This window comes from Nicotiana tomentosiformis, chromosome 8 (genome assembly GCF_000390325.3).
Source record: "Nicotiana tomentosiformis chromosome 8, ASM39032v3, whole genome shotgun sequence".
NCBI lineage: Eukaryota > Viridiplantae > Streptophyta > Magnoliopsida > Solanales > Solanaceae > Nicotiana > Nicotiana tomentosiformis.
Window position 1 is genome coordinate 15901694 of NC_090819.1, and position 13702 is coordinate 15915395.

Here is a 13702-nt window from a genome sequence, read left to right on the forward strand (position 1 = left end):
CCAGTTAAATATTAATTGAATCGGATAATTATAAATTGGTTTACCTAGCGGGTTGGGTTTGGTGCCATCACAGCTAGTTGGATTTTGGGTCGTGACAAGTTGGTATCAGAGCTCTAGGTTCATAGGTTCTACAAGTCATGAGCAAGTGTCTAGTAGAGTCTTGCAGATCGGTATGATGATGTCCATACTTATCTTCGAGAGGCTACAGGGCATTTTAGAATAAACTTCACATCTTTCTTTCCTTATCGCGCGACATTGATTTGGCTAGAAGCGTACCTCTTTGAATTCATTCTACTCACTCATATGCGTATGTGAACGCTCGGTATCAGCTGTACATCAACAACTTGTGATTCTATGAATGAGGTACGAGATGTGTTTTCTATGTTTTGGCAATGAGCCAGTCTGGAGAACTTGAGGCCAGGCTTAGACCGCAACTTAGGCTCGGTAGCTTCAATTGTATGAACTTGTATATTTGGACTCATATATCCGGTAATGTCCCTATGAGTGGAATTTGTGGCTTGAAGAGCGGTTGCATGACTATATGATAAGTATGATGTGACTGCAAGATGTGCTAAGATGGTTTGAATGTGACGAGAAGTGTTTCTTTGAGATGTAAAAAGGGCCATTGGGGGCTTGATTTCCATTTTGATGTGACGTACGATCTCGAGTTGTGAGTGTGTTGAAGGATCTGTCATGCGGTGTAATTGTGGAGCAAAGTAGATTTTCATGTCGTTTTGATGAGTTCAAACTCAGAAAGATTAAGTGATTGCATAGTAATTGTGCCTGCAAAAGGGTATAACAAGATGCAAATTTGAGGATAAGGAGGTGGGATATCTCCTGCGGAGTAATCTACGTAGGTGTGTTCCTTATAATGTTGAGTGGAGAGTTTCTTTTTTACCAGCGGGGTGTATGTGTTGAGATTTGAATTTGAATCTTGTTGAGAAAGTTGACTTGCATGTCAAGAGAATGAATGCGAGCTTAGCGGATGATTGAGGTTTTTTATGATTAGTGTTGCATGATCTTGAGAAGAATTTTGTTAAATTGAATGGAATATTATGGAAGTAATAGAGTATGGGTATTGTGAGTTATCAAGTGTTTTAATCTATGGCCTGGAGCCAAGTGGGGGAGCCTGTTATTGACAATTCAATTTCATGGTTATATGTTAAATTTTAGAATTTGGTCTGAGACATACTTGTGGATCCATTATGACTGCAGAGGTTGAGATCGAGGATGACTCGAGTAAGAAAATTCCTGGATACGGGTTATATTGCACTTTATGAATATATGAAAATCATGTGATTTTTGAGTTGTTATTGTGAAGGATGTAGTACTCACGGAGTATGAATTTAATCGGTGGTGTTAAGGCAAGGTTACCTCTTTGAGTGTTGTTGTGCTAATGGGGCACGTGTCTTTCGGCCCGTTTGGGCGGTACAATTTAGATTTGAGTAGAGTGGATAACTCTCGAGAAGGTTCTAATGGATTTTAAATGTACTCGTGACTCAAAGTTGATAATGAGATTCTCGTGCTTTTCACATGATGGCATTATAGATGTGGTGTGTTGTGCAAGATTTAGGTTTACATATGGTGGCAGTTCAGTCTTGAAGGGGAGATCACAAATTTTGGATAACATGGCCAATTTCTGATATTTAGATGAATGTTATAATTGCTATATAATTCTTGAAAAGGGAGCACATTTTAGAAGGCGCATTGCGTTTTTACTTACGGATGTTCATCGGTATTACAGTACTCCCATGGTTGGTAGACTGCTGATATTTGAATTTTTTCTATGTGGCACAGAAGAATTATGGAAGTATTCCTAGTGGGATGATCGTGCATGGAGGATGTGTATTCTACACCGGTCGGATTGGTTGACTCTGTACTGCTATTGTTGAGGGATGTGTCATTCAGTTAGAGTTGAGCTTATTCGTGTTCTGATATGTTCTATGAGTTACTCCTCTATGCCACGAGGGGTTGTGATTCGTTGGTTGTAGGCGCACATGTTGCGATTATATTTGGGCCATACAGCGAAACTTGAGCGAGATGGGTATTAGGGTGTTGAATGATTGATTGTGCATTGGTTATGTTCTTTATGGATTGTGGTATTGTGTTATTTGTCTCTCCGTGATTATGGTCATGCACCTTGGGTATTTGATGTCGAATTGTGCGTGGTTATTGATTTTGTCATGGTGGCTGAGGTATTTCATATAGACCAGTGTCTGGATGGGGTCACGCATTGCAACGTGTGGAATTTGCATTTCCTTCATCGTTTATCTAATTAATTATTTCCTTCCTCTATATGCAATGATATTGCCTGATCAAGGAAATTTGAGAAAATTATGCACATGCACATACAAATATTCTTCTTGCGGAATTTGATGAGTTGGTTTTAAATATTGTTCTGAGCCAGAATAGCTAGAATAGTTGTATTTGGTGATATAAGGTCATTGGATCTAGAATGAATACTATCAGGTTTGATTACAGTTTGTTGGAAGAATAATTTAGAATTCGGCTTAAATAATTGGCTACGGTACTTGTTGAACGAGTGAAAACTCCATGACCTGTTGATCTGGTAAGTGGTTGTGAGTTCCTGTATGTTTCTTTCATTATCGACAGAGTACGAAGGTTTTGGCACGAGGTTTTGTGGAATATAGGGTTTAATACTAGTACTTGGTTGGTTTGGAGTAGTTACTATGATCGGGAATGGTGCTGCGAGCTTGCGAGTTATGTAGTATGATGAATGATTATATTTGGGGTTATGATTATTACTGGATACAGTTTGTTCAGACTTATACAGTGTGTAGATGTGAGATACGGGTCTTGAAAAGAAATTCTGAATGTTGGAAATTGAATTCCAAGGTTTATGGGCTCAGGTTAAATTAATGATCTTTATTTATGTTGTATGGTCAAGCCTATATGGAATAGGGTGACGTGGGATAACCCATAGGTATGTGTCTGGTAAGGTGGAAAAGCGATTTGAAAGTTTTAGAAACAACTCTTGGCGCATTCGACGACGAACTTATGTTTAAGTGGGGGAGAGTGTAACGACCCGACCGGTCATTTTAAGTATTTATGCTCCTTTCAACTATTTGAAGTCTTGAATAGCTTCATATAATGTATTATGACCAGTGTGTATTGTCGGATTTAGTTTTCAGGTGTTTCGGGATTAGTTGTAAGCTTAAATGAAAAGGGTTAACTAGAATTTGACTTTTGTGCAAACGACTCCGGAATGGAGTTTTGATGGTTCCAATAGATCCGTGTGGTGATTTTGTACTTAGGAGTGTATTCGGATATTTATTTGAAAGTTCGTAGTTGGTTTTGGCTTGAAATGGCGAAAGTTGGAAATGGAAGGTTTGGAAGTTTGACCGAAAGTTGACTTTATTGATATCGGAGTCGGAATCCAGTTCTGAAAATTTTGATAGGTCCGTTATGTCATGTATGACTTGTGTGCAAAATTTGAGGTCAATCGGAATTGATTTGATAGGTTTTGTCATCGAATGTAGAAGTTGGAATTTCTTAGTCTCACTAGATTCGAGTTGGGGTATGATTCGTGGTTTTAGCGTTGTTTGATATGATTTGAGGTTTCGACTAAGTTCGTATGATGTTTTAGGACTTGTTGATATATCTGGTTGAGGTCGAGTTTCAAATGGTTAACAGATCAAATTTGAACTAACAAAAAATCTAGAAATTTTGGCTCTTCGGGTGCATTCGCACCTGCAGATGTTTTCTCACAGGTGCAAGCTCGCAGAAGCGAGCATGGCAACGCAGAAGTGGACAAGGGGGAGGTGATCAGTGGTCGCAAGTGCGAGGGGAAATTTCGCACCTGCATGATCGCAGATACGGACAAGTGGTCGCAGATGCACGTGCGACCGCCGAAGCGGACTGCTTCTCGCAGAAGCGAGTCCACAGAAGCGGGAAGGAGAACTCAGAAGCGGAGGAAGGCCAGTCTTGGCAAACATCACAGATGCGATGGATTATCCACAGAAGTGGAACCGCAGTTGCAGTTAAGTGTCCGCAGGTGCGAAAGCACTGAACAGATTACAAAACAGTGGGGTTTCGACATTTTTGTCATTTTGACCCTTCAAGCACGGTTTGAGGCGCTTTTTCGAGGGAATTCACAGAAAAACTTGAGGTAACTCACTTGTTATCATTGTTGGTCAATAATGTTAAATTATCATTGAGTATTTTAACTAGATTACGTGTTGTTGAGGTAAAATTCGAAGATTTGGACCTAGGGATCTGAAAATAAGATTTGAAGATTTGAAGGTCGAGTTGATGTCGGATTTTGGTAAATTTGGTATGCTTGGACTCGTGGTTGAATGGGCATTCATATTTTGTAACTTTTGTCAGGTTCCGAGACGTGGACCCCACTGACAAATTTTGAGTTAAATTTCTGATTTTGGTTAGGAAACATTAGTATTTTCATAAGGAATCAATTCTTATAATTTGTGCTGACTGTATTGAATTAATTGTGACTAGGTTCGAGGCGTTCAGAGGCCGATTCGCGAGGCAGGGGTGTGTTGGAATAAAGAATTACACGGTTTGAGGTAAGTAATACTTCTAAACTTAGTGTTGAGGGTATGAAACCCCGAATTTCGTGTTATGTATTTGTTGTTGAGGTGATGCACATGCTAGGTGATGGGCGTGTACCGTGTGAATTGTAACTTCGTTATTTCTATGGCACTGTGTAGTTACCTGAACTTATCTGTAATCATGAAATCTCTACGTACTTGAGTTATTGAGCTGTGATCCATGTTTGAAGCCATGACTAGGCTACATGCTTATTCTGGTTGGACCCACTGAGGTCATTACTGTTGTTGAGCTATTTGCTTACACTTCAAGTTCATACTCAGTCATGTTCATTCATTTCATATCATATCTCAGTCTCTGTTTCAATATATTGGCATATCATATCATCATTTTTGGGCTAGTTTCATGGCATTGTGGGCCCGAGAGACTGGAGAGATTGATGACTTAGTGAGGCCGAGGGCCTGATTGTGAGGTTATTGACACTATAGCATGTGAGTTGTGTGTGCAGCATTTGAGTTGTCCGTGCAGATCCAGATATTTATATTATAGCACGTGAGTTATCCGTGCAGCACGTGAGTTGTCTGTGCATCACGTGAGTTGTCCGTGCAGATTTAGATATTGATATTATAGCACGTGAGTTGTCTATGCAGATTATAACGCTTGGGCTGAATGAGCCTCTCCGGAGTCTGCACACACCCCCAGTGAGCGCAGGTACCTATTGAGTGCGAGTGTCAGTGCCGAGCACGAGTGCTGAGTGACTGTGAGGACTGAGTTGATTGATACTCTAAGAGTATGCATATGGTTTTATCACTAAGCTACATTGTATTCGACATGCACACTTGACATATCGTCATAAAGATGCATTTTTCTCATGCTATACGATATTGCGTCATTCATGACTTCACATGCACATTGACATATAGGCATAGAGATGTACTTCCCTTATGCCATTTGAAAATAAAACATTTATCTATTGAAAGTTTTGGAAAAAATCACAGTTTTACAAACGTACTCATATTTTGGTAATTTCGGTAAAAGATTTGGGTTTTCACTGATATACTTGAAAGCATGCCACTTTTCCGGAATTGTGAACGAGCTGAACACTACATATCTAATTTACTTCTGTTATCACTTTTATTATGTTGTTATGAACTGTTGTTTAGCTATTAGTGTTGGACTCTGACCTTTGTCCCAGCTCGTCACTACTTTCAACCTAAGGTTAGGTTTGTTACTTATTGAGTAAATGGGGTCGGTTGTACTCATACTACACTTCTGCACCTTGCGTGCAGATTTTTTATGTTGATGTTGTTGTACGTGGCGGGAGCTGGATATGAAGATGTACCTGTGTTCTAGTTATTGCTGCCTCTTGTTCATGGTAGCTTTAGAATTTTTAATTTGTTCATGTATATTTCAAACTGATGGCGTATTTTTATTTCACACCAGTTTTGTAAATTCTAATCTTAGAAGCTCATGATTTGTACTACCAATCCTTGGGGAGTATATGGGAGTTAGTTAAATATTAATTGAATCGGATAATTATAAATCGGCTTACCTAACGAGTTTGGTTAGATATCATCACGACTAGTTAGATTTTGGGTCGTGACAACATGACATCTCAACAAATAAGAACTATCAACTAAATATATGATCTCAGACCATAAAGAGAATATCATAAAATTTCCAAGTTCAATCAAGAGGGTAATCTCGTGGTGTCACGACCCAAAATCCTAACCTGTCGTGATGGCGCCTATCTCAATACTAGGCAAGCCGACAACACCAATAACCCACAATTTCTTTTAAATACTGAAAATATAATAATTAAGTATAAGAGTAAATCCCACAAACATTGGAAATAAACACACTCCCAAAACCCGGTGTCACTGAGTACATGAGCATCTATACATTACAAGTCTGAAAAACCCGATCTATAATAATCTGAGACCAAATACAATAAATAAAAGGATAGGGAAGGAGAGACAAGGTCTGCGAAACATAGCAGCTACCTCAGAATCTCTGGAAAATCAACTGTGTGAAAGAATCAACACCCATTGTGTCCCGGGTCACCTGGATCGGCACACGAAGTGCAAGGTGTAGTATGAGTACAACCAACTCAGTAAGTAACAATAATAAATAAAGAACCGAAAGTAGTGACGGGCTTCATAGCTAAGTCCAAATACAGTACTTTCCAATATAAAAGGGTAGGCATGCTCTCAAGTTCAACATTTAAGATTTCACTGAAATTTCATATCAAGTTTGACCGAAACAGAAAATAATATTTTTCTGAAATTTCCAGAATAGTGATATATGACAGCTGAAATGCAACAAATAATGAAATCAATGCATCCTCTCAGAGTAACAGTCACTCAGTCCTCCCATTCACTCCAACCTAACAGACACTCTTTCCTCACAGTCATTCTTTCATCACAGTCACTCATCACTCGACACTCGACACTCGACATTCGCACTCAGTAGGTACTTGCGCTTACTGGGGGTGTGTACAGACTCCGGAGGTGCTCCTTCAGCCCAAGCGCTATATCAAGCCACTCATGGCATATAATAATGAAACATGCTGCGGCGTGCATCCTGATCCCATAAATATCCTCATAATTAGGCCCTCGGCCTCACTCAGTCATCAACCTCTCCAGTCTCTCGGGCTCAAGATGTCATGACAATCAGCCCAAAAATGATAATATGATGCATCAATAAATAGCAATAGAGATTGAGATATGATATGAAATGAATGAACATGACTGAGTGTGAAATTACAATTTGAACATATAATTCAACCGCAGAAATGACCCCAGTAGTTACCAATAATAACAACATATGTCTAAGCATGATTTTTAATACGCGTCTCAGCTCAATGTTTCCTAACACGTAGAGAATGTACGGATATCAACAGATGATTCAACTACACAGTTCCATAGAATTTGACCAAGTCACAATTTCTACGGTGCACGCCCACACGCCCGTCACCTAGCATGTGTGTCACCTCAAAACCAATCACATAACACATAATCCGGGATTTCATACCCTCAGGACCAAATTTAAAACTGTTACTTACCTAAAGCCGTGTAATTCTTTATTCTGCAATGTCTTTTCCTCGTGAATTGGCCTCCAAATGCCTCGAATCTAGCCACAAATAATTCGATTCAGTCAATAAAATTTATTGGAATTAATTCCATAAGAAATTACTACTTTTCAAACAAAATCCAAAATTTGGCTCAAATATTGCCTGTGGGGCCCACGTCTCGGAACCCGACAAAAGTTACAAAATCCGAAAGCACATTCAACCACGAGTCTAACCATACCAATTTTACCAAAATCCGACCTCAACTAGACCCTCAATTCTTCAATTTAAACCAAGAGGGTTTTCTAAATTTTCCAACTTAATTCACCCATTAAATGTTTAAAAAAACCATGGATTCGGGTAATTTAACCAATATTGAGTTAAGAATACTTACCCGGTTATTTTCTTTGAAAATCTCCCAAATATCGCTTTTATCTAAGCTCCAAATCGGTAAAAATGAAAAATCAGAACTTAAACTCTCTGCCCAGTCATTTGCTCTACGCGATCGCGAAAAATCTCACGCGATCGCGAAGTACAGTTTGCTACTGACCAGTTTTAACCTAACGTGATCGCGGACTTGACCACACGATCGCCATGCACAACTTTACAGACCTAGGTGATCGCGGACTCATCCACGCGATCGCCATGCTCCATTTCTTCTACGCAAACGCGGCCTTAGCCACGCGTTCGAAAATCACAAAATCCCAGAGCTACGCGATCGCATGCCTCTTCACGCGATCGCATAGTACAAAACTCAGCATCCCCCAATTAACCCTATACGATCGCGGATATACCCATGCGATCACATGGAACAAAACCTCCGCTATCCAGCTAAGCCTACGCGATCGACGGACAAGTTCATGCGATCGCGTATAAGGAAACCAGATACAGACATCAGAAAATTCCAGCAAAATTCCAAGTCCAAGAATTGATCGGTTAACCGTCTAAAACTCACCCGAGGCCCCCGGAACCTCAACCAAATACACCAACAAGTCCTAAAATATCATACGAACTAAGTCGAGGCCTCAAATCACATCCAATAACAACAAAAACAAAAATCATACCCCAAATCAAGCCTAATGAACTTTGAAATTTCAAATTTCTACAAACAACGCCTAAACCTATCAAATCATGTCCGATTGACCTCAAATTTTGCACACAAGTCATCGATACCATAACGGAGCTATTCCAATTTTCAGAATCGGATTCCGACCCCAATTTCAAAAAGTCATCCCCCGGTCAAACTTACTAAAAATTCGACTTTCGCCATTTCAAGCCTAATTCCACTACAGACCTCCAAATAATTTTGCGGACACGCTCCTAAGTCCAAAATTACCATACGGAGCTATTGGAATCATCATAATTCAATTCCGAGGTGGTTTACACATAAGTCAATATCCGTTCGACTTGTCCAACTTAAGTTTTTAATTAAGAGACTAAGTGTCTCATTTCACTACGAAAACCAAGCTTGACCACCCTCGCAAGTCATAATACACATTTCAAAGCTTCTCGATACCTTAAGCCATCGAACGGAATGCTAATTCTCAAAATGACAAGTCGGGTAGTTACATTCTCCCCCACTTAAACATATATTCGTCCTCGAACGTGCCAAGAGTTGTTCCTAAACCTTCAAATCACTATTTCACCTTATCACGCACATACCCGGGGGTGATCCCGTGTCACCCTATTCCATATAGGCATGATGACATCACATAACTAAAAATTACTAATTTAGAATTAGCCCATAAACCTTGGAATCCAATTTCCAACATCCAAAAATTTCTTTTGAAGACCCGAATCTCACATTTACACTCTGTATGTGACTTAACAAGCTGTATTAAGCCTTGGCCATAACTCCAGATGTAATCACATGATATACCACATAACCCGCATACTCGTAATAGTTTCTAATAACAATATATATCTAAGCATGATTTTTAATATGCGTCTCAGCTCAATTTTCCCTAACACATAGAGAATGTACGGATATCAATAGATAATTCAACTATACAGTTTCATGGAATTTGACCAAGTCATAATTCTTACGGTGCACGCCCACACGCCCGTCACCTAGCATGTGCGTCACCTTAAAACTAATCACATAACACATAATCCGGGGTGTTCATACCATCAGGACCAAATTTAAAATTATTACTTACCTCAAGCCGTGTAATTCTGTATTCTGCAATGAGTTTTCCTCGTGAATTGGTCGCCAAACGCCTCGAATCTAGCCACAAATAATTCGATTCAGTCAATAAAATTTATTGGAATTAATTCCATAAGAAATTACTAATTTTCTAACAAAATCCAAAATTTGGCTCAAAAATCGACGTCTCGGAACCCATCAAAAGTTACAAAATCCGAAAGTCCATTCAACCACGAGTCTAACCATACCAATTTTACCAAAATCCGACCTCAACTTGACCCTCAAATCTTCAAATTACACCAAGAGGGTTTTCTAAATTTTCTAAATTAATTCACCCATTAAATGTTAAAAACAACCATGGATTCGAAAAATTTAACCAATATTGTGTTAAGAACACTTACCCCATTGTTTTCTCTGAAAATCTCCCAAATATCGCCTTTATCCGAGCTCCAAATCGGTAAAAATGGAAGTCCCATATTCATAACTTAAAATCTCTGCCCAGTCATTTGCTCTACGCGATAGCGGAAAATCTCACGCGATCGCGAAGTACAGTTTGCCCCTAACCAGTTTTAACTTTACGCGATCGCGGACCTGACCACGCGATCGCGATGCACAACTTCACAGACCTACGTGATCGCGGACTCGTCCATGCAATCGCGAAGCACTAACGTGTGACCTCCACTTCTGCTCCATTTCCTCTACGCAAACGCGGCCTTAGCCACGTGTTCGCAAATCACAAAATCCCAAAGCTACGCGATCGCATAGAACAAAACTCAACAACCCCCAATTAACTCTACGCGATCGTGGATATACCCATGTGATCGCATAGAACAAAACCTCCACTATCTAGTTAAGCCTACGCGATCGCGGACAAGTTCATGTGATCGCGTATAAGGAAAACAGATACAGACATCAAAAAATTCCAGCAAAATTCCAAGTCCAAGAATTGATCTGTTAACCGTCTGAAACTCACTCGAGGCCCCCGGGACCTCAACCAAATACACCACCAAGTCCTAAAACATCATACGAACTTAGTCGAAGCCTCAAATCACATCAAACAAAAACAAAAATCACACCCCAATTCAAGCCTAATGAACTTTGAAATTTTAAATTTCTACAAATAACGCAGAAACCTATCAAATCATGTCCGGTTGACCTCAAATTTTGCACATAAGTCATAAATGACATAACGGAGGTATTCCAATTTTCAGAATCGGATTCCGACCCCAATATCAAAAAGTCAACCCCCCAGTCAAACTTTCAAAAAATTCGACTTTCGCCATTTCAAGCCTAATTCCACTACAGACCTCCAAATAATTTTGCAGACACGCTCCTAAGTCCAAAATTACCATACGGAGCTATTGGAATCATCATAATTCAATTCCGAGGTGGTTTACACATAAGTCAATATCCGTTCGACTTGTCCAACTTAAGTTTTTAATTAAGAGACTAAGTGTCTCATTTCACTACAAAAACCAAACTTGACCACCCTCGCAAGTCATAATACACATTTCAAAGCTTCTCGATACCTTAAGCCACCGAACGGAATGTAATTCTCAAAATGACAAGTCGGGTAGTTACATTCTCCCCCACTTAAACATATATTCGTCCTCGAACGTGCCAAGAGTTGTTCCTAAACCTTCAAATCACTATTTCACCTTATCACGCACATACCCGGGGGTGATCCCGTGTCACCCTATTCCATATAGGTATGATGACATCACATAACTAAAAATTACTAATTTAGAATTAGCCCATAAACCTTGGAATCCAATTTCCAACATCCAAAAATTTCTTTTGAAGACCCGAATCTCACATTTACACTCTGTATGTGACTTAACAAGCTATATTAAGCCTTGGCCATAACTCCAGATGTAATCACATGATATACCACACAACCCGCATACTCGTAATAGTTTCTAATAACAATATATATCTAAGCATGATTTTTAATACGCGTCTCAGCTCAATTTTCCCTAACACATAGAGAATGTACGGATATCAACAGATAATTCAACTACACAGTTTTATGGAATTTGACCAAGTCATAATTATTACAGTGCACGCCCACACGCCCGTCACCTAGAATGTGCGTCACCTCAAAACTAATCACATAACACATAATCCGGGGTGTTCATACCATCAGGACCAAATTTAAAATTATTACTTACCTCAAGCCGTGTAATTCTGTATTCTGCAATGAGTTTTCCTCGTGAATTGGTCGCCAAACGCCTCGAATCTAGCCACAAATAATTCGATTCAGTCAATAAAATTTATTGAAATTAATTCCATAAGAAATTACTAATTTTCTAACAAAATCCGAAATTTGGCTCACAAATCGACGTCTCGGAACCGGCCAAAAGTTACAAAATCCGAAAGTCCATTCAACCACGAGTCTAACCATACCAATTTTACCAAAATCTGACCTCAACTCGACCCTCAAATCTTCAAATTTCACCAAGAGGGTTTTCTAAATTTTCCAAATTAATTCACCCATTAAATGTTATAAACAACCATAGATTCGGGTAATTTAACCAATATTGAGTTAAGAACACTTACTCCATTATTTTCTCTTAAAATCTCCCAAATATCGCCTTTATCCGAGCTCCAAATCGGTAAAAATAGTTTTCATAACTTAAACTCTCTACCCAGTCGTTTGCTCTACATGATCGCGGAAAATCTCACGCGATCGCGAAGTACAGTTTGCCCCTAACCAGTTTTAACTTTACGCGATCGCGGACCTGACCACGCGATCGCGATGCACAACTTCACAGACCTACGTGATCGCGGACTCGTCCATGCAATCGCGAAGCACTAACGTGTGACCTCCACTTCTGCTCCATTTCCTCTACGCAAACGCGGCCTTAGCCACGTGTTCGCAAATCACAAAATCCCAAAGCTACGCGATCGCATAGAACAAAACTCAACAACCCCCAATTAACCCTACGCGATCGCGGATATACCCATGCGATCGCATAGAACAAAACCTCCACTATCCAGTTAAGCCTATGCGATCGCAGACAAGTTCATGCGATCGCGTATAAGAAAACCAGATACAGACATCAGAAAATTCCAGCAAAATTCCAAGTCCAAGAATTGATCTGTTAACCATCTAAAACTCACTCGAGGCCCCGGGGACCTCAACCAAATACACCACCAAGTCGTAAAATATCATACGAACTTAGTCGAAGCCTCAAATCACACCAAATAACATCAAACACACAAATCACACCCCAATTCAAGCCTAATGAACTTTGAAATTTTAATTTCTACAAACAACGCAGAAACCTATCAAATCATGTATGGTTGACCTCAAATTTTGCAAATAAGTCATAAATGACATAACGGAGGTATTTCAATTTTTAGAATCGGATTTCGACCCCGATATCAAAAAGTCAACCCCCCGGTCAAACTTTCCAAAAATTTGACTTTTGCCATTTCAAGCCTAATTTCACTATAGACCTCCAAATGATTTTGCGTACACGCTCCTAAGTCCAAAATTACCATACGAAGCTATTGGAATCATCAGAATTCAATTCCGAGGTTGTTTACACATAAGTCAATATCCGGTCGACATATCCAACTTAAGTTTTTAATTAAGAGACTAAGTGTCTCATTTCACTCCGAAAATCAAACTTGACCACCCTCGCAAGTCATAATACACATTTCAAAGCTGCTCAAGACTTTAAGCCACCGAACGGAACGCTAATTCCCAAAATGACAAGTCAGGTTGTTACACGTGGATATTCGGACTCCTAGCGATGTTATGCACGAATTATGCTGAGGTCGTTCGGCCCGATCCATAGTCATTTACATACACTGACGAGGTCGTACGACCTGATCCGTGGATGCATCTCAATATATATCGCTGAAGCGTGCGACCTGATCCCCAGAAAATAGAGAAGACTTAACAGGTCGCTGGCCCCACTCACGAATATGTGAGAGTTGTTAGATTCAAG